The sequence below is a fragment of the Oryctolagus cuniculus genome, chromosome 11 (genome assembly GCF_964237555.1).
Source record: "Oryctolagus cuniculus chromosome 11, mOryCun1.1, whole genome shotgun sequence".
Classification (NCBI taxonomy): domain Eukaryota; kingdom Metazoa; phylum Chordata; class Mammalia; order Lagomorpha; family Leporidae; genus Oryctolagus; species Oryctolagus cuniculus.
In genome coordinates, this window is record NC_091442.1 from 17,329,559 (window position 1) to 17,347,578 (window position 18,020).

Below are 18,020 nucleotides of genomic sequence, written 5' to 3' on the forward strand. Positions count from 1 at the left end.
AATCCAGAGGAAAATGTTTTTGCCTGTAGTACCTGTATTTGTGGGTTTTTATGGTCTTTACTAGTGATTCTGTGCCTCCTCCTACATTTACTCTTTATGTTGTTCTATTCTGGGACCTTTAGAATCTGTAACGGTGTTTGTGATAGAACTTAAATAGCTCCTATTCCGAGGAAGCGAGATTTTTATTTTCGAATGGGCGATCATTTTTTCCCATATGATCCTAAGGAAAGGCTAACACTTTTATCAAGGAAAAACCTGATTTTTTAACAGACTTTATAGTGCTTTTGTCTGCTGACTATTTCAGAAGAATTCTGTATACTAAGATAGTATTTGAAAAATTCAGGAAAACTGGGAAGGAGATGGTACATTTTTGGGGGGTACTATGTACATTTTGGTGGGAAGTAGAATTTCAGAAAACTTTAGGACACGAGTCCACGTGAATATAGAAAGTGGTGGATATACATTTGAATTTTCTAAATGCATACAAGGAGATTCTTATTTTTCTATTTTTTATAAAGAGATTCTTGTAGGGGGTGTTTAGTGCTCTAATTGTATGGATAAAATATATGCTTTTTTTGTCAAATAATTGAAGTTTTAATATATTTTGGGTATACTTGCATTGTTGTTGTGAACAAGGAATTTTGTGTTTTGAGTCTCCTTTTTTTTTAATTCTAAGATTGTCTTTATTTTAAAGGGCAGGCATCTACTTAAAAGAAGGTCTAACTATTATGGTAACATTGACCTTTGGTTTGTACCTACTGAGTTTGAGGGTTTTTATCTTAGAATTCATGGACCTGTAGGGAGTTGTTGGCTTGTCTGTGAACTCTCCAAAGTAGTATGCAAAATTCTGTTTGTGTTTGCATTTTTATACAAAGCAAATCCATTGCTTTTTGTGACTCCTGCTATACCTTCTGCTCTCTACTGCCCTCCCTTTCTACCTGCATGCCAGAAAAACCACAAAAAAACAAAAACCTTAAGGATCATTGGTTTAGGTCATCCCAAAACAATTGCTTTGTATGAGCAAAATCTTTGCCTGGACACTGACTTTTTGGAGCCTTTTGTTTTGCCCCTAGCAGGTCTTATGGTCTCAGCCTTGCTCATTTGGCCTGGGCTTGGGGAAGTGCTTGGCCTCCTTGTGGCAATCTCTGGGATCATCCCAAGAATTCTTCCTTTCCTATGGTGATAGGGAAACTGTACTTTTATCCTTGTAACCTGATAGATGGGGCATTTGCAAGATAGTCTTAGAGGGTCCTGGATGTCTTGGTTTCAGCCATCTGCTTCTGCAGAGGGTCCTGGAAGGTTGACTGTGGCAGAAGTTCCTGACATTTTCTTGCTTTGAATACTGCTTTTTTTTTTTTTTTTTTGAAGATTTTATTTATTTATTTGAGACGCAGAGTTACAGACAGAAAGGTCTCCATCCACTGGTTCACTCCCCAGATGGTCATCGCAGCGGCTGGACCTGGGCTGATCTGAAGCCAGGAACCAGGAGCTTCTTCTGGATCTCCCACTCGGGTGCAGGGACCCAAGGACTTGGGCCATCTTCTGCTGCTGTTCCAGGTTATAGCAGAGAGCTGGATCGGAAACGGAGCAGCTGGGACTCGAATCGGCAACCATATGAGATGCCGGCACTTCAGGCAGCGGCTTTACCTGCTATCCCACAGCGCCAAACCCTGAATACTACTTCTTGTTCATTCTGTTAGTGCTCTGTCCAACATGTTAGGAAGAAAAAAGTTTCCTCTTTTACATTGAAGAGGGTCAATTAATAAGCATCCCTTCATCTTTTTTTTTTTTTTTTTTTTTTTTTTTTTTTTGACAGGCAGAGTGGACAGTGAGAGAGAGAGAGAGAAAGGTCTTCCTTTGCCGTTGGTTCACCCTCCAATGGCTGCCGCGGCCGGCGTGTTGTGGCCCGCGCACCGCGCTGATCCAATGGCAGGAGCCAGGAGCCAGGTGCTTTTCCTGGTCTCCCATGGGGTGCAGGGCCCAAGCACCTGGGCCATCCTCCACTGCACTCCCTGGCCACAGCAGAGAGCTGGCCTGGAAGAGGGGCAACCGGGACAGAATCCAGTGCCCCGACCGGGACTAGAACGCGGTGTGCCGGTGCCGCAAGGCGGAGGATTAGCCTAGTGAGCCGCGGCGCTGGCCCCTTCATCTTTTTTATTCTCCAGACTTTTATGAAATGCCTTGAAAGTTTTCTTGACAAATTTTAATTGGGAATTTTTCTTAAAATCATGTCTAGTTGAACATACAAGATTATTTTACAGAGGACATGCATGTATTATCAAGTTCTATTAATCCAGGTGTTAGTATAGAAACAGGATAGCATGTTAAGGGCCTCAGAGCTCTATTTTGTGATCTATTTAAATAAAAGGTAAGCAAATTGAAAAAACAAAGTTCTAGAGCAACAAGAATATTCTAAGAACAGCTCTAGGAAGTGGTTGAACTTGAAGTTATCATGGAGATTTTCTTATAGAAGTCCAGTTGTTGGGTCAGACCAAAAGGTGAGTAGTAGAAAAATCAGATTATTTGGTTTGATTTGTAGATTAGGGAAGTTACCCCAGCTTTTAGCAGTTTGATAAAGGGCATAGGAGGATTATGTTTGATTTGTTCATTCTTTATGTACACATGAGTAAAAAAATGTACTTGGGCTGTTTACTTTGGGTTCAAGAAAAACTATCAGTAGTCTAGGCAATCCTTTGAAAGATTACGTCTGGTCAGCCAGGTCCAGAACATAGATTTTTATTTTCTGAAAGCAATAATAAATAATTAAACACAAAAACTTTATTATTGCTTATTATGTATTTTGGTTTACCAATTCTTATAGTGTTCCCAATCTCAATTCAGCGATGGGTTTGCATGAAAATTAAGTCATCATCATTGTTAATCACATGACAGAACAGGATCACATTTTAAATTAAAACACCATTAGATTGTCCTAAAAGCAAATGCAGTGCAGTATCACCTTAAGGGATTTAGTGCCAGTCTATATAATGGAATGACCCTTTTGTCTTGAGTTATAAACATACTCTAAGGAAATGACTGAGGATGTGGAGAGATTGTTAATGACCAGCTACAGGAAAATAGTTGTGAAAATACAAGATTGGTCTACTAGAGTAGTCCATATACTCACATGCTTGATCTTAGCCAAAAGGTCAAGAAGCGATCATACACTCATACAGATCTGTGGACCTCCACCTCTTCATGACCAGGGGTCTTCAGGATTTGAAAAGAAGCATATGGATGCTTCTAAAAATCATTTCTGTTGAATCCAATAATAAAACATGTTAGTTTATATTGTAGTCCTTGATTTAATTTTTTCTACTCATTTTTCTGGTATTTTATAAAAGTATTGTTCTATGATGGATTGGGAAAGGACAAAAACTAAAACGATTCTTTTACCATGGAGAGCACACCCAAAACAAAAGGCAACCTTAGCCTTACCTTGGAGTTTGTTAGAAATGTAAGTTTTTAGGCCGGCGCTGTGGCTCACTAGGCTAATCCTCCGCCTTGCGGCACCGGCACACCGCGTTCTAGTCCCGGTCGGGGCGCCGGATTCTGTCCCGGTTGCCCCTCTTCCAGGCCAGCTCTCTGCTGTGGCCAGGGAGTGCAGTGGAGGATGGCCCAAGTCCTTGGGCCCTGCACCCCATGGGAGACCAGGATAAGTACCTGGCTCCTGCCATCGGATCAACGCGGTGCGCGGGCCGCAGCACGCCGGCCACGGCGGCCATTGGAGGGTGAACCAACGGCAAAGGAAGACCTTTCTCTCTGTCTCTCTCTCTCACTGTCCACTCTGCCTGTCAAAAAAAAAAAAAAAAAAAGAAAGAAAGAAAGAAATGCAAGTTTTAGAGCCCCATTCTAGACCTGACGTAGACTCCCTGGGTGGGGCCCGGGAATCTGTTTCTTACCAAGCTGTCTTGATGATTTTTGTGCACGTTGAAATTTGAGAAACATTATTCTAGATCAACACCGTGCGATAGAGCTTTCTGCTGTGATGCAAATATATTGTGTCTACATGGAAACTACTGGCCACATAGGACTTTTGAGCCCTTAAAATGTTACTGGTATGACCATGGCTAGTGTGATTAGTTTTAATTTGATATTTATTTTTTTGACAGGCAGAGTTAGACAGTGAGAGAGAGAGAGAGACAGAGAGAGTTATAGACAGTGAGAAAGAGACAGAAAGGTCTTCCTTCCGTTGGTTCACTCCCCTAATGGCCATCACCGTCGGCGCTGTGCCAGTCTGAAGCCAGGAGCCGGATGCTTCCTCCCGGTCTCCCATGCGGGACCAGGGACCCAAGCAGTTGGGCGATACTCTGCTGCCCTCCCAGGCCACAGCAGAGAGCTGGACTGGAAGAGGAGCAACCGGGACAGATTCCGGCTCCCCAACCGGGACTAGAACCCGGGGTGCCGGTGCTGCAGGCAGAGGATTAGCCAAGTGAGCCATGGCGTCGGCCAATATTAGTTATTTTAACCTAGATAGCTGCACATGACTAGTGGCAGTGATTTTGAACAGCACAGCTTTAGATCCCTTAGCTTCCCCAACCTGCTTTGGGGCAGAAGTAGGTTTTTATCTTCATCTGGAACAAAACTGTCCTTTAGCCTAAAATGAAAATAAGCAGGTCATATATTAAAAACTTGACAGTAATTATCTATTTATATTTACCTACTTATTTTTGTCTATAAGTTGATTTGAATGTTAGAAAATAGTGGGATCAGAAAATAAACTTGGCTGTGTCCTGCAAGGCTTTGCAGACGAGGTAGCTGTTCCATGAGGTCTTAGGACCCTCCATACCTGTGACTAATGTGCATGGTGTTTTCAACATGGTTTCTTTTTTTCCTTTCCTATAAAGATTTAAGACCAGCAGCTTTTAATTGCAGTATGATAGTTCTCCAGTTCTCAATAGAAAATGCTGGTTGAAAAGGTTTGCATTTCTTTAGATTAGTTAATAGAGATTTTTTTACTATAAAGTATTTCATGTCTATCAGCTAACTTGGATCAGCTGATTTGGAGGGTGGTTTTTCAGTTTATAAGGAGAATCTTTTTTTTTTTTTTTTTAGATACATTTATTTATTTGAAAGGCAGAGTTACAGAGAAGCAGAGGCAGAGAGAGGTCTTCCTTCTGCTGGTTCACTCCCCAGATGACCGCAACAGCTGGAGCTGCGCCAGTCCGAAGCCAGGAGTCAGGAGCTTCTTCCTGGTCTCCCATGTGGGTGCAGAGGCCCAAGGACTTGGGCCATCTTCTACTGCTTTTCCAGGCCATAGCAAGGAGCTGGATTGCAAGTGGAGCAGCTGAGATGTGAACTGGTACCCATATGGGATGCCGGCACTGCAGGTGGCGGCTTTACCCATTAAGCCACAGTGCCAGCCCCAGATTATAGCTTTTAAAAATACTGTCTAGTCATAGTAAAATAAACCTAATCATATAGCAGTTTTATTAAATATGCTGACTAGATTTTTAAGCAGGAAATTGTTAGTTATGTAAGTAATGACTCCTGAAGCATGAGAGATGGTAAAAGGTGCCCCATGTGGTTTATAGGCTCATAGAATATTAGAATTGGAAAGTTCCTTAATTTAATTTTATTTTTTTTAAAGATTTTTATTTATTTATTTGACAGAGCTATAGACAGTGGAGAGAGAGACAGAGAGAGAGGTCTTCAAGTGTTTGATAATGACAATAGATAGAATTAAAAAGGAGGCCTGCGCCCCGGCTCATTTGGCTAATCCTCCACCTGTGGCGCCGGCACCCCAGGTTCTAGTCCCGGTTGGGGAGCCGGATTCTGTCCCGGTTGCTCCTCTTCCAGTCCAGCTCTCTGCTGTGGCCTGGGAGGGCAGTGGAGGATGGCCCAGGTCCTTGGGCCCTGCACCCGCATGGGAGACCAGAAGAAAGCACCTGGGTCCTGGCTTCAGATCAGCGCGGTGTGCCGGCCGTGGCGGCCATTTGGGGGTTGAACCAATGGAAAAAGGAAGACCTTTCTTTCTGTCTCTCTCTCTCACTGTCTAACTATGCCTGTGGGGGGAAAAAAAAAGGAGAGAATGATCAATCCAACATGGAAAGCAGGCCACACAGCAGACTTATAGAATGACAAACGCCCAAACAGCCCTCTGGCCTCAGAATCAGCCCTGAAGGCATTCAGATCTGGATGAAAGCCCATGAGAGCATTTCAGGCATTGAAAGCTAAGACACTGTGACAGAAAAATTTCTACATTGGGGCCGGCACTGTGGCATAGCAGGTAAAGCCGCTGTCCGCAGTGCCAGCATCCCATCTGGGCGCTGGTTTGAGTCCCGGCTGCTCCACTTCCGATCTAGCACTCTGCCTGGGAAAGCAGTAGAAGATGGCCCAAGTCCTTGGGCCCCTGAACCCGTGTGGGAGACCCAGAAGAAGCTCCTGGTTCCTGACTTTGGATTGGCACTGCTCTGGCCATTGTGGCCAACTGGGGAGTGAACCAGTGGATGGAAGACCTCTCTCTCTCTCTGCCTCTCCTTCTCTCTCTCTGTAACTCTGACTTTCAAGTAAATAAATAAATCTTTTTAAAAAAAAAAAAAGATCTACATGAAGGACCTCTGTGAGTGAGATCCCAGTAGTAAGAAGGGCAGCAGAGAAGGACGTGCTTTTCTCTGAAGGGAGGAGAGAACTTCCACTTTGCTTATGGCCCTTTCTAAATACTGATGGAGTTTGTGGACTCAAAAGGCTTCCATAGCCTTGGCAGCTCAGGACAAGAGCCTTGGGTGATCACTGATGTCGTAAATAATAGTGTCAATTGTTAAATCAACAACAAGAGTCACTGTGCACTTGCTCCCCATGTAGGATCTCTGTCCTTAATGAGTTGTACTATGAGAATTAATGGGAAATCTTGTCTTCAAACAGGACTTTATACTTTGTGTGTCTGTGTGGGTACAAACTGTTGAAATCTTTACTTAGTATAGAGTTGGTCTTCTGTATATAAAGATAATTTTAAATCTTAATGAAGAATGGGATGGGAGAGGGAGTAGGATGTGGGACAGGGGTTGGGGTGGGAGGGTGGGTATGGGGGGAAGAACCACTATATTCCTAAAGCTGTACCTATGAAATTTGTATTTATTAAAAAAAGCCTTCTTAAAAAAAAATAAGAGAGAGGTCTTCTATCCACTGGTTCACTCCCCAAATGGCCACAACAGCTTGTAATGGGCCAATCCAAAGCCAGGAGCCAGGAGCCTCCTTCAGGTTTCCCTCATGGGTGTTAGGGCCCAAGCACTTGGGCCATCCTCTGCTTTCCTAGGTCATGGCAGAGAGCCAGATCAGAAGAGGAGCAACCAGTACTAGAAGCGGCGCCCATATGGGATGCCAGCAACATAGGTGGAAGATTAACCTACTATGCCACAGGGCCATAACCGGAAGGTTCATTTAAGAGCATGAATTGGGGTACTGTGGCATAGCAGGCTGGGCCTCGGCCTGCAGGGCTGGCATGCCATGTGGGTACCAGTTTGTCTCTTGGCTGTTCCTCTTATGATCTAGCACTCTGCTATGTCCTGGGAAGGCAGTGAGAGATGGCCCAAATTCTTGGGCCCCTGCACCTGCGTGGGAGATCCAGAAGAGGCTCTTGGCTCCTGGCTTCAGATTGGCCCAGCTCTGGTCGTTTTGGCCATTTGGGGAGTGAACCAGTGGATGGAAGACCTTTCTCTCGGTCTCTACCTCTCTCCGTCTGTAACTCTACCTCTCAAAGGAAAAAAAAAAATTTAAATCAAAGAGAATGTGGATAGACTGCCAGCACAGCAAAATTTGTAATGCTGTGCTATCTGCTCTTTTTATGCCATGAGTTAATGCTGTATTATCTTTCATTGGTCTTCATTATGGATCAGCACTGTTTCCCTGTGAATCCTGTTGTAGAGTCTTCACATTGTCAGAGCAGAGGGAAGATGTGGTGCTAGGTTGTCTGGTCAGGGGCTTCTGTTTAGCTGAAAAATGACACTTGTTTCAGTCATTGGAGGCAAAAATTTTGTAACATGTAGCTTTTGTTTTGAAAAATTTATCAAATGTTTAAAATTGTACATATTTAAGGAGTACAGTGTGATATATATTTATATTATATATTATATATATTATATCGTGATCACATCACGATATTAGCATTTCCAAAACAATTAACATTTCTTTGTGTTGGAAACTTTTGAACCCTCTCTTCCAGTTCTTTATAAAATCCAAAATTCATTGTTGTAAACTGTAGTCACCCTACTGAATTGTAGAGTACTAATAATTATTCCTCCTACCTCACTGTATTTTTTTTAAGACTTATTTATTTATTTATTTCAAAGACAGAGTGACAGAGAGAGTACTCTTAAATTTGCTAGTTCACTCCCCAAATGGCTGCAAGAAGCCAGGAGCCAAGAACTCCATCTGGTATCCCACATGGGGGGTGGGGGCACAAGAACTTGGGCCATCTTCTGCTGCTTTCCTAGGTGCATTAGCAGGGAGCTGGATTGGAAATGGAGCAGCAACCCACACTCATATGGGGTGCACAGCTTAACCTGCTGCACTTCAGTGCTGGCCCTTTAAAATGTATTTTGATACCTTTTATCCTGCCTCCTTCTCTCTCCCCTCCCCTTATAGCCTCTAATGATCACTATCCTACTCTCTGCTTCTATTGAAACTACTTTTTAAAAAATTTGTATTTATTTGAAAGACACACATATATACACACCCACACCCTTTGCATCTGCTGGTTCATTTCCCAAATGTCCTTTAACAGCTGTGGCTGAACCATGTTCAGCCAGGAGCCAGGAATTCTCTTTCCCCTCCCCTCCCCTCCCCTCCCCTGTCTCTCTCTCTGTCTCTCTCTCTTTTTTTTTTTTTTTTTTTGACAGGCAGAGTGGACAGTGAGAGAGAGAGACAGAGAGAAAGGTCTTCCTTTTTCCATTGGTTCACCCCCCAGTGGCTGCTGCGGCCGGCACGCTGCAGCCGGCGTACCGCGCTGATCCGAAGGCAGGAGCCAGGTGCTTTTCCTGGTCTGCCATGCGGGTGCAGGGCCCAAGAATTTGGGCCATCCTCTACTGCCCTCCTGGGCCAAGGCAGAGAGCTGGACAGGAAGAGAAGCAACCGGGACAGAATCCGGCGGCCCGACCGGGACTAGAACCCGGTGTGCCGGCGCCGCAGGTGGAGGATTAACCTATTGAGCTGCAGCACTGGCCCTCTCTTTCTTTCTCTTTCCCTCCCTCCATCCCTCCCTCCCTTCCTTTCTTATTTTTTAAGATTTATTTATTTGAAAGAGTTACACACAGAAGGAAAGGCAGAGAGAGAAAGGTCTTCCATCTGCTGATTCATTCCCCAGTTGGCTGCAACAGCAGGACTGTACCAATCTGGAGCCAGGAGCCACTTCCGGGTCTCCCACGAGGGTGCAGGGACCCAAGGATTTGGGTTATCTTCTACTGCTTTCCCAGGCCATAGCAGAGAGCTGGATTGAAAGTGAGGCATCCGGGACCGTGCCCAAATGGGATGCCGGCACTGCAGGTGGCGGCTTTACCCACAGTGCCACAGTGCCAGTCCCAGGAGCCAGGATTTCAATCTGGGTCTCCCACATGGGTGTCAGGACTCGATTACTTGTGCCATTACCTGTTTCCTCCCAGGGTGCACATTAGCAGAAAGCTGCCTGCAGTCAAGAGCCAGAGCTTGGCCTGGAACCCAGGTACTCCAATGTGGAATGCCAGTGTCCAAAGTGGTATCTTAACCACTAAACAAAGCACCCATTCCTGCAGACAGTGGTTTGTTTTGTTTTGTTTTGTTTTTTTAGAATTATTTTATTTATTTGAAAGCCAGAGTGAAAGAAGAAGAGACAGAAATAGAAACAGATGGAGAGAGGTGGGGAGGGAGAGGGAAAGAAGCTTCCAACCACTAGTTCACTGCCCAAATGGCTGCAGCAGCCTGGCCCAGGCCAAAGCCAGGAGGCTGAAACACCACCCAGGTCTCCCCCACGGATTTAGGGCCCAAGACTTGGGCCATCCTATGCTGCCTTCTCGGTTGCTTTAGTACGAGGTGGATCAGGAGAGCAACCTGGTCTTGAACTCCAGTATGGGATGCAGGCAGCTGCTTAACCTGCTGTGACGTAGTGATAGCCCCTGAGATCAACTTTTTTAGCCTAAGTGAGAGCATATGGTGTTTGTCTTTCTGTGCTTGACTATTCATTTAACATGGTTATCTCCTGTTCCATCCATGCTTGTGCGAATGACAGAATTTCCATCTTTATGGCTGAATAACTTTCCATTGTGTATGTATACCACATTTTCTTTATGCAGTCATCTGAGGATGGACTCTTGGATTCCATATCTTGGCTGTTGTGAATAATGTGAAATAAACCTGCGAGTACAGGTATCTCTTTGATATGTTCATTTCATTTCCTTTGGCTATACACCCAGCAGTAGGATGGCTGGGTCCTATGGTAGTTCTTTTTTTTTTTTTTTTCTTAAAGATTTATTTTATTTATTTGAAAGACAGTTACAGAGAGAGGTAGAGACAGAGAGAGAGAGGTCTTCCATCCACTGGTTCACTCCCCAGATGGCCACAACGGCTGGAGCTACGCTGATTCGAAGCCAGGAGCCAGGAGTCTCTTCCGGGTCTCCCACATGGGTACAGGGGCCCAAGGACCTGGGCCATCTTCTATTGCTAAACCCAGGCTATAGCAGAGAGCTGGACTGAAAGAGGAGCAGCCGGGACCAGAACTGGTGCCCATAGGGATGCTGGCACTTCAGGCCAGGGCTTTAACCTGCTGTGCCACAGTGCCAGCCATATTTTTGTTTTTTTGAGGAACCTTCTTATATTCTCCATATTGACTATAGTAATCTACATTCCCTCCATTATTGTAAAGGAGTTCTTCTTTCTCTGCATCCTCACTGTATTTGTTACTTTTTGTCTTTTTGATTATAGCCACTCTGATTGGGATGAGGTGGTATCTCACTGTGATTTTGATTGCATTTCCTGATGATTAGTGATATTGAGATTTGGTCATATACTCATTGGCTGTGTGTACGTCTTTTGTCAGATGATTATTCAGATCATTTACTCTTTTTGCTTTAGGTTCTTTTGGTGTGACTTTCTCCAAAGCATCTCTGGGCATGCATTTGAATTATTGCTGTGAGGTCTTCACTGGAAAGCCCAGTCTGCTGGAATTGAGATCTTACAGTTAGATTCCTGAGCTTAAAAGATACCCATCTCAGTCCCTGCTTCCTGGAATGTTGGTTGAGCTGTTATTAAGACTGATTTCAGAAGCCAGTCTACTTATTCACACGTAATAATCATACTCTGTCCACTCTTAGCCATTGCCTGTATTGGTGGTGTTTCGTGGGACAGGTTCCTCCTGGTTGTTCTTGCACTGCACGTGAACTGAGCTTTGTTGCTGCCGTGGTAAGTGTTGTTGCGATAGTTATTCCTAGTTAAGGTTTGAGCATCATCAGGCTTGACACAGGTCAGCATCATGACTAGATTCTCCTAAATCCGAGCCTCCTTCTGGCTTCTCAGGATTGTAGGAGGAGCGTTTGAAGGTGCTTCGGAGGACATGTTGTCTGATCATTTTATGGGTGATGGGACAAGGTCCTAGTCATGTAAATATTTTGTGAGGCCACAGAAATTGTGATTAGAATTTAGTTCTCATTTTAATATATAGAGCTTCTTTCCTAACCCCTCAAGGGTCCTAAAACATGTAGGAGAATTTCCTTAAGAACTGATTGGGAGGCCGGCGCCGTGGCTCATTAGGCTAATCCTTCGCCTTGAGGCGCCGGCACACTGGGTTCTAGTCCCGGTCGGGGCGCCGGATTCTGTCCCAGTTGCCCCTCTTCCAGGCCAGCTCTCTGCTGTGGCCCGGGAGTGCACTGGAGGATGGCCCAAGTACTTGGGCCCTGCACCCCATGGGAGACCAGGAGAAGTACCTGGCTCCTGCCATCGGATCAGCACGGTGCGCCGCCTGCGGCGGCCATTGGAGGGTGAACCAATGGCAAAAGGAAGACTTTTCTCTGTCTCTCTCTCTCACTGTCCACTCTGCCTGTCAAAAAATAAATAAATAAAAAAAAAATTAAAAAGAACTGATTGGGAAAAGATGGGGAGGGTGCTCCCTGAGATCAGGAGTAAATCAGTGAGGGGCTGCATAGTTTTTTAAGTGTCACTTAAAATGGAAGAGTAAAGGTACAAGCAATGAAATTTTAGTCATCTTGAATGAATAAGGATGAATGGTACTGTTTGGTAACTCTTTTTTCACCATGTGTGGTTTACTAGAAATGTTTTGGCATGTCCTCTCACCTATCACATTAAAACACTATTTGAACTGTTGGTTAAACTCTTGTTTACTAATTTTTACTTACTAAAAACTTTTTGGCATGTTCCTCCTTTATGTCATGGTGAAATACTTGTAAATTTACTTTGGTTTTACTGCAAATAAGGTATGTGATGAGTTGGTTTTTTTTTTTTTTTTTCACATCTGTGTGTTTCGCCATCCAGTTTTATGACCTGGGTTTGTTGAAATAGGTTTTTTCCTGGGCCCATCAGTAGTCAGGATAACAGTAATAGCTATCAGTCACTGAGTGCTTACCATGTGCTGGGCTTTCATGGTGTGATAGACATTACTATTCACCACTGTCCTAGTTCTCTCTCTTCTGGACACATGAAGAGATTGCACTTCTGTTACTTTGAAATTGGGCACGGTTATGTGAGTGGCTTTGGATATTGAAATTTGAGTGGAAATGATGAGTGTCATTTCTAGGCAGGTACAGAAGGGACATGTGATGGTTACTTTTAGTGTAAACAAGTAAACTTTGGCTTTAAAGCACAGCTTTTTTTTTCTTTAACTGAAGCTTTTTGTTAATGCAGCATAACTAAGCCCCTCTTGATGAATACACGTAAATTATTACCAGGGATGCTCATGAATAAGTGCCTGTTATAGTCCATTTTACAGTTGGGAAAACTGAGACAAAAGGGTTAGTTACTTGTCTATAATCACAGCACTGGTCACCCTGGCAGTCTGACTCTGAGCTCTGCATCCTTAAGCCATACAGTCTGCCACCATTCCGTGCTGTTCTATCTCAGCGCCCTCTGTTACATACAGAGTATGGGCTCTGCCCCGACAGTTTCACATCAAAGCTTATGCTGTCTCCCTGATCTGTCCCTTCTTACAAATTGTTTCTAAGACTTGGGTTCAGGAGTGACTGCCTCTTACCAGATTTATCCTTCCCAGTTTTACTGCAAAAACTATTCCTTTTTGGTCCTAATTCCATGTTTCCTAACATGATAAGGATAGTTCCTTGCCTTAATTCGGTAATCTTGCATCTCTAGTATTTTGGAATTAAGTTTCTCAGAGGTCCACAGTAGGCTTTACCAGTAGGATGACTGCCCTGCCCTCAGAAGGGCATTATGGCATAGTGGTTAAGGGCGTGGATTCTGTAGACAGACCACATGGGTTTGAGTCCCAGCTCTGCCACATACTAGCTATGTGATCTTCTCTGTGCCTCAGTTTCCTAATAACAGTAGCTGTCTGATATAGTTGTTTAGAGGATTAAATGAGTTAATTTACGGAAAGTCTTGGAACAATGCCTGCTACATGGTAAGCATGGTATACGTGTTACACATTATAATGGTAAAGAGTCAGGTCATGCAGGACCCAGTGAGTGAAGAGAAACCATTACCTATCCTTCTGTTGTTGATGTTAAGGTGTTAAAGATTTAATATCACATTTAACTTTTTTATTCAACAGCGATTATAGAACAAGACTCTACAAGGTACTGTACTCGTGGGAAATGACACAGGGCTTGACCTTAAAGAATTTACAGTGTAGATAGGAGATAAGATACTCATAAACACTTATATATAAATACTGTGCTCTATTATGCATTTTTTGACTTAACAAAGGTGAAGGGCTTGGGAATGCAGAAAAGGGAGTGGTGGAGAATCAGAACAGGCTTTGAGTCAGACGGGCATTTAGTGGTGTTGGGAAGATAGGCAGGGTTCGGACATGTGGAAACTGAGAGGTAGGGAGGAAGCCTGTAGGTGGAAGGAAGAGTAGGATCAGAGGCTCATAATAAATAAAGCACCTGCTATGTGCTGGGCACAGGTTCAAGCCTGGGGTGCAGCGAACAAGACAGAGTTCCTGCTCTCAGGGAGCTTATGTTCTATCTAGTGAGTAGTTGCATGTGCAGAACTGTAATGTTTCAAGTGGTGACAGAACTAAGAAGAAAAATCAAATAGGATAACAAGACAGATTTATACAGCTAAGAAACACATGACAGCTTTCTGGTTTTATTTTTTTTAAAGATTTATTTATTTATTTGAAATTGAGAGTTACAGAGAAGGAGAGGAAGAGAGAGAGAGAGAGAGAGAATGAATGAATCTTCCATTTGCTGGTTCACTCCCCAAATGACCACAGTGGTCAGCTCTGGGCCAAGCCAAAGGCAGAAGCCAGTGGCTTCCTCTGGTTCTTTCACATGGGTGCAGGGGCCCAATGACTTGGGCCATCTTCCACTGCTTTCCGAGGCACATTAGCAGGGAGGTAGATCAGAAGTGGAGCATTTGGGACTCAAACAGGCACCCATATGGGATGCTGGCTCTACGACAGTAGCTTTACCTGCTACGCCACAACTCCAGCCCCATGACAACTTTCTAAAGTTTTTTTGTTTTGTTTTGAAGAGTATCTTTTGAAGGAACCTAGGGCAGAGCTAAGTGGCTTTTTCCAGTGTAGTGGCCATGATTGTGCTGGTGTCTCTGTCCTCTCTTGGCCTGTTTATTTTCCTTCCTTTGAGATTCAGACCAGTCCCATGTCTTCATGGAGCTTCATTTTCTATGAAGATACTCTAGACCTTTGTGAAAAATTGAATTAAAAGATGAGTTTATTTTGTTGCAAAAGAATTTTGAAATCCATATGTAGTTTAAAAGTAATTTTCCTTGAACTTTTTGAAGACCTGTGTGTATCTGCCTGGAGCAATCTCTGTCCCTTCAGCACTTGTGGAGTCAGATTTTGCCCATGTAACTAACTTGGCATTTCATTCAGAACTGTCCTTGGCTTTTCTGCTATTGGTAAGTCATTATTCCACAAGTTTATGATGTTCATTTGTTCAGTAGATAGTTATTAAATAGTCATTGTGGTTTTGCTGTCCTTGGGCACTGGGAACTTGAAGGTAAATACATGTAGTCTCTGCCCCTGTGGAATGCACGGTCTCTTAGAAGATACAGCAAGGCAAACTGCTACAGATTAAATATCCCTTATCCAAAATACTTGGGACCAAAAGGGCATCATATTTTGAAGTTTTTCAGATTTTGGTATATTTGCATAGACTTTAATGGTTGAGGATAGATACTGAATCCAAAAATTTGAAATGCAGAATGCTTCAAAATCCAAGCATAATATTGCTCCTCAAAATTTTCAGATTTTGGAATTTGGATTTTCAGATTATAGATGCTCAACCTACACTACAAACATCATGACAGATGTCAATTAGAACTATGTGCAGAGTTTTGTTAGAACATAAGAGGAAGCAGCTACCAACTCAGTGGAATTGGTTTAGGCTTTTGAAAGGAAGGAACTTTTAAACTGACTCATACAAGTTGATTTGGAGTTTGATCATCAGAGATGGGGATTGGCATCCATGAGGCTGGAAAGAGGAAATACCTTAGGGGAGGGCATAAAGGCCAACAGTGTGTTACTTACAGCTGGAGTAATATGGAGAGCTGGGGGCTGTGAGGGTAGGTTGGAGATGTTGAGAAAGGTTTTGAAGAAGTTTGGATTTGGCGGTGAGGGATCATCAGAGGTTTCCGCACAGGAGAGCAGCATGTGTGTATTCTGCAGTTAGGCAACAGAGGTTTGAGCTGCGGTGCTCAAACTTCACTACGTTTTAGGATCACTTGAAGAGCTTTTAAAAATACCAGTGCCTAGGCTGTACACAATAAACTCAGATTCTCTGGAGGACAGACCAGGTATTGGGTTTGATAACTTCTCAGGTGATTCCAGTTTGTACCCAGGTGTGAGAACCACTGGTTTAGAGGGTCCTTGCAATAGAATAATGATTAGGAGACTACTGGAGTGTCCTGACCAGGAGATAAATCTGTAAACCAAGTCTTGGAAGCCAGCACAAGGGGAGATAGAGCTAATTTTCTTAAAATTTTTCTGTATGATTAACATCGTCAGCAAAATTGTAGCCCCCCCCCACCATTCATTCATTGTGCTTTGAATTCCTCAGAGATTTGTACATAGTAGGTTCTCAATAAATATTTCCCATAGTTAAAATCAGTTTTCCTATGTTCATGTACCCATTTGGACACTTGTATTTCATTTCCTTCTTTCTTTTTTGTATTAAAAGTATTTCCTTTAGGGATGAGAGTGGCTCATGATGAAACTTTTTGTTCATTTTTACTTTCTTATAGTTCTAGTTAAAGTTAAAATTCATGAGTTAAGATACTGTCTCAGGACCAGCATTGTGGTGAAGCAGGTTGAGCCTCGGTTTGCTGCACCATCACCCCGTATCATAGTGCCAGTTCAAGTCCTGGCTGCCCCACGCTTCTGATCCGACCTTTGCTGATGCACACCAGGGGAAGCAGCAGATCAGGGCCCCTGCCACCTATGTGGGAGACCAGCATGGATTCCTGGCTGGTGACTTCAACCTGGCTCAGACCTTTCTGTTGCGGGCATTTGGGGAGTGCACCAGCAGGTGGAGAATTTCTCTTTTCATCACATTGCCTTTCAAATTAAAAAAAAAAAAAAGTCTCATTGATTTGGTTTATCATACTGTCCTAGATATTAACACAAATAATTTTGCCTTTAACCTTTGGCATTTGTGTAAAACCCACTAGTGCTAATCAATCTTTTTTAAAAAAGAATTCAGATACAGCATCCAATATCATATGGAGAGTATATCTTAGAAATAACACCTAAATTCCACTAATTCAAACTGTAACTCAGGAACTTACCAGTGTGGTATAGAGGCTGATTTGGTTGGTACACTAGAAATAATTTCTCTTTGCCAAATAAATTTATTATTTGTGAATGAGGATAGTATTTCTTAAAATGCCATGAAGCATTTTTGAGTCAACTCTTCATTCTGTCTTCTAATAGAAGAGAGTTAGAACATACAGAGTTTAAAAACTTTTTTTTTTTTATTTACTTGAAAGTCAGAGATACACACAGAGAGAGGAGAGTGAGAGAGAGAGAGAGGTCTTCCATCCACTGGTTCACTCCCCAATTGGCCACAAGAGCTGGAGCTGTGCCAATCCAAAGCCAGGAGCCAGGGGCCTCTTCCGGGTCTCCCACGTTGATGCAGGGGCCCAAGGACTTGGGCCATCTTCTACTGCTTTCCCAGGCCATAGCAGAGAGCTGGATTGGAAATGGAGCAGCTGGGACTTGAACCAGTGCCCATATGGGATGCGGGCACTGCAGGCGGCGGCTTTACCTGCTATGCCACAGTGCTGGCCCCTAAACATTTTTAATACTTAAAAACATTTATATTCTCCCATTCTGTTATCTTGAAAAAAGTCAAACCTGTAAAAAAGGAGAATAGTACTGTAGACACACAACTCCCCTTTACCTGGATTTACATTACTAGGAGAGCCAGCTTTGCTCTGTGACTTTTCTGCCTCTCTGTATGAGGGCTTTTTTGGCTATGCCATTTGAAAGTTACCTGCAGGTTTTGTTGCATTCCTTCCTTGTGCACATTTGTCCCAAGGAAAAAGCCACTCCCCTGTATGTCTGCAGTATGTCAACTAAGGAAACTTGACATAGAACCAATATGCAGTCTGTGTTTAAATGCTTCCAGATGTGATTTATCATGACTGGATCATGCATTGTATTAAGTTGTCAAGTGTCCTTACCTTTCACTATTCATTAGTTTGATCTGGTAGTCATGGGATTTCAGAAAAATGGAAATGCAAACTCCTTAAGAGAACGGCGTGGCCCAACTTCTGCATCCTTCTTCCTTGCTTGTCAACTTTTGAGCTCCCCACCACAGGCTGGAAGTTGGCCTTCGAAGAAGACAGAGGGCAAAGTTCTGAAGTGGACCCTAGGGTCCAGTGCGGAGCTGTTTGATCAC

General features: G+C 43.4%; 1 protein-coding gene across 4 annotated transcripts in view; it reads left to right on the plus strand.

The window, feature by feature from the left end:
• The window catches only part of CHD6 (chromodomain helicase DNA binding protein 6), a 241,382-nt gene that overhangs the window by 3,864 nt on the left and 219,498 nt on the right, over window positions 1-18,020 (plus strand). The window contains exon 1 of one of the 4 annotated variants that reach the window (XM_070051831.1): window positions 11,285-11,367. The exons of the other annotated variants lie outside the window; for them this stretch is intronic. The gene's annotated coding sequence lies outside the window, so the exon portion shown is untranslated. Of the gene's footprint in view, window positions 1-11,284; window positions 11,368-18,020 lie in introns of those variants that run through there. 4 annotated transcript variants of the gene reach the window in all.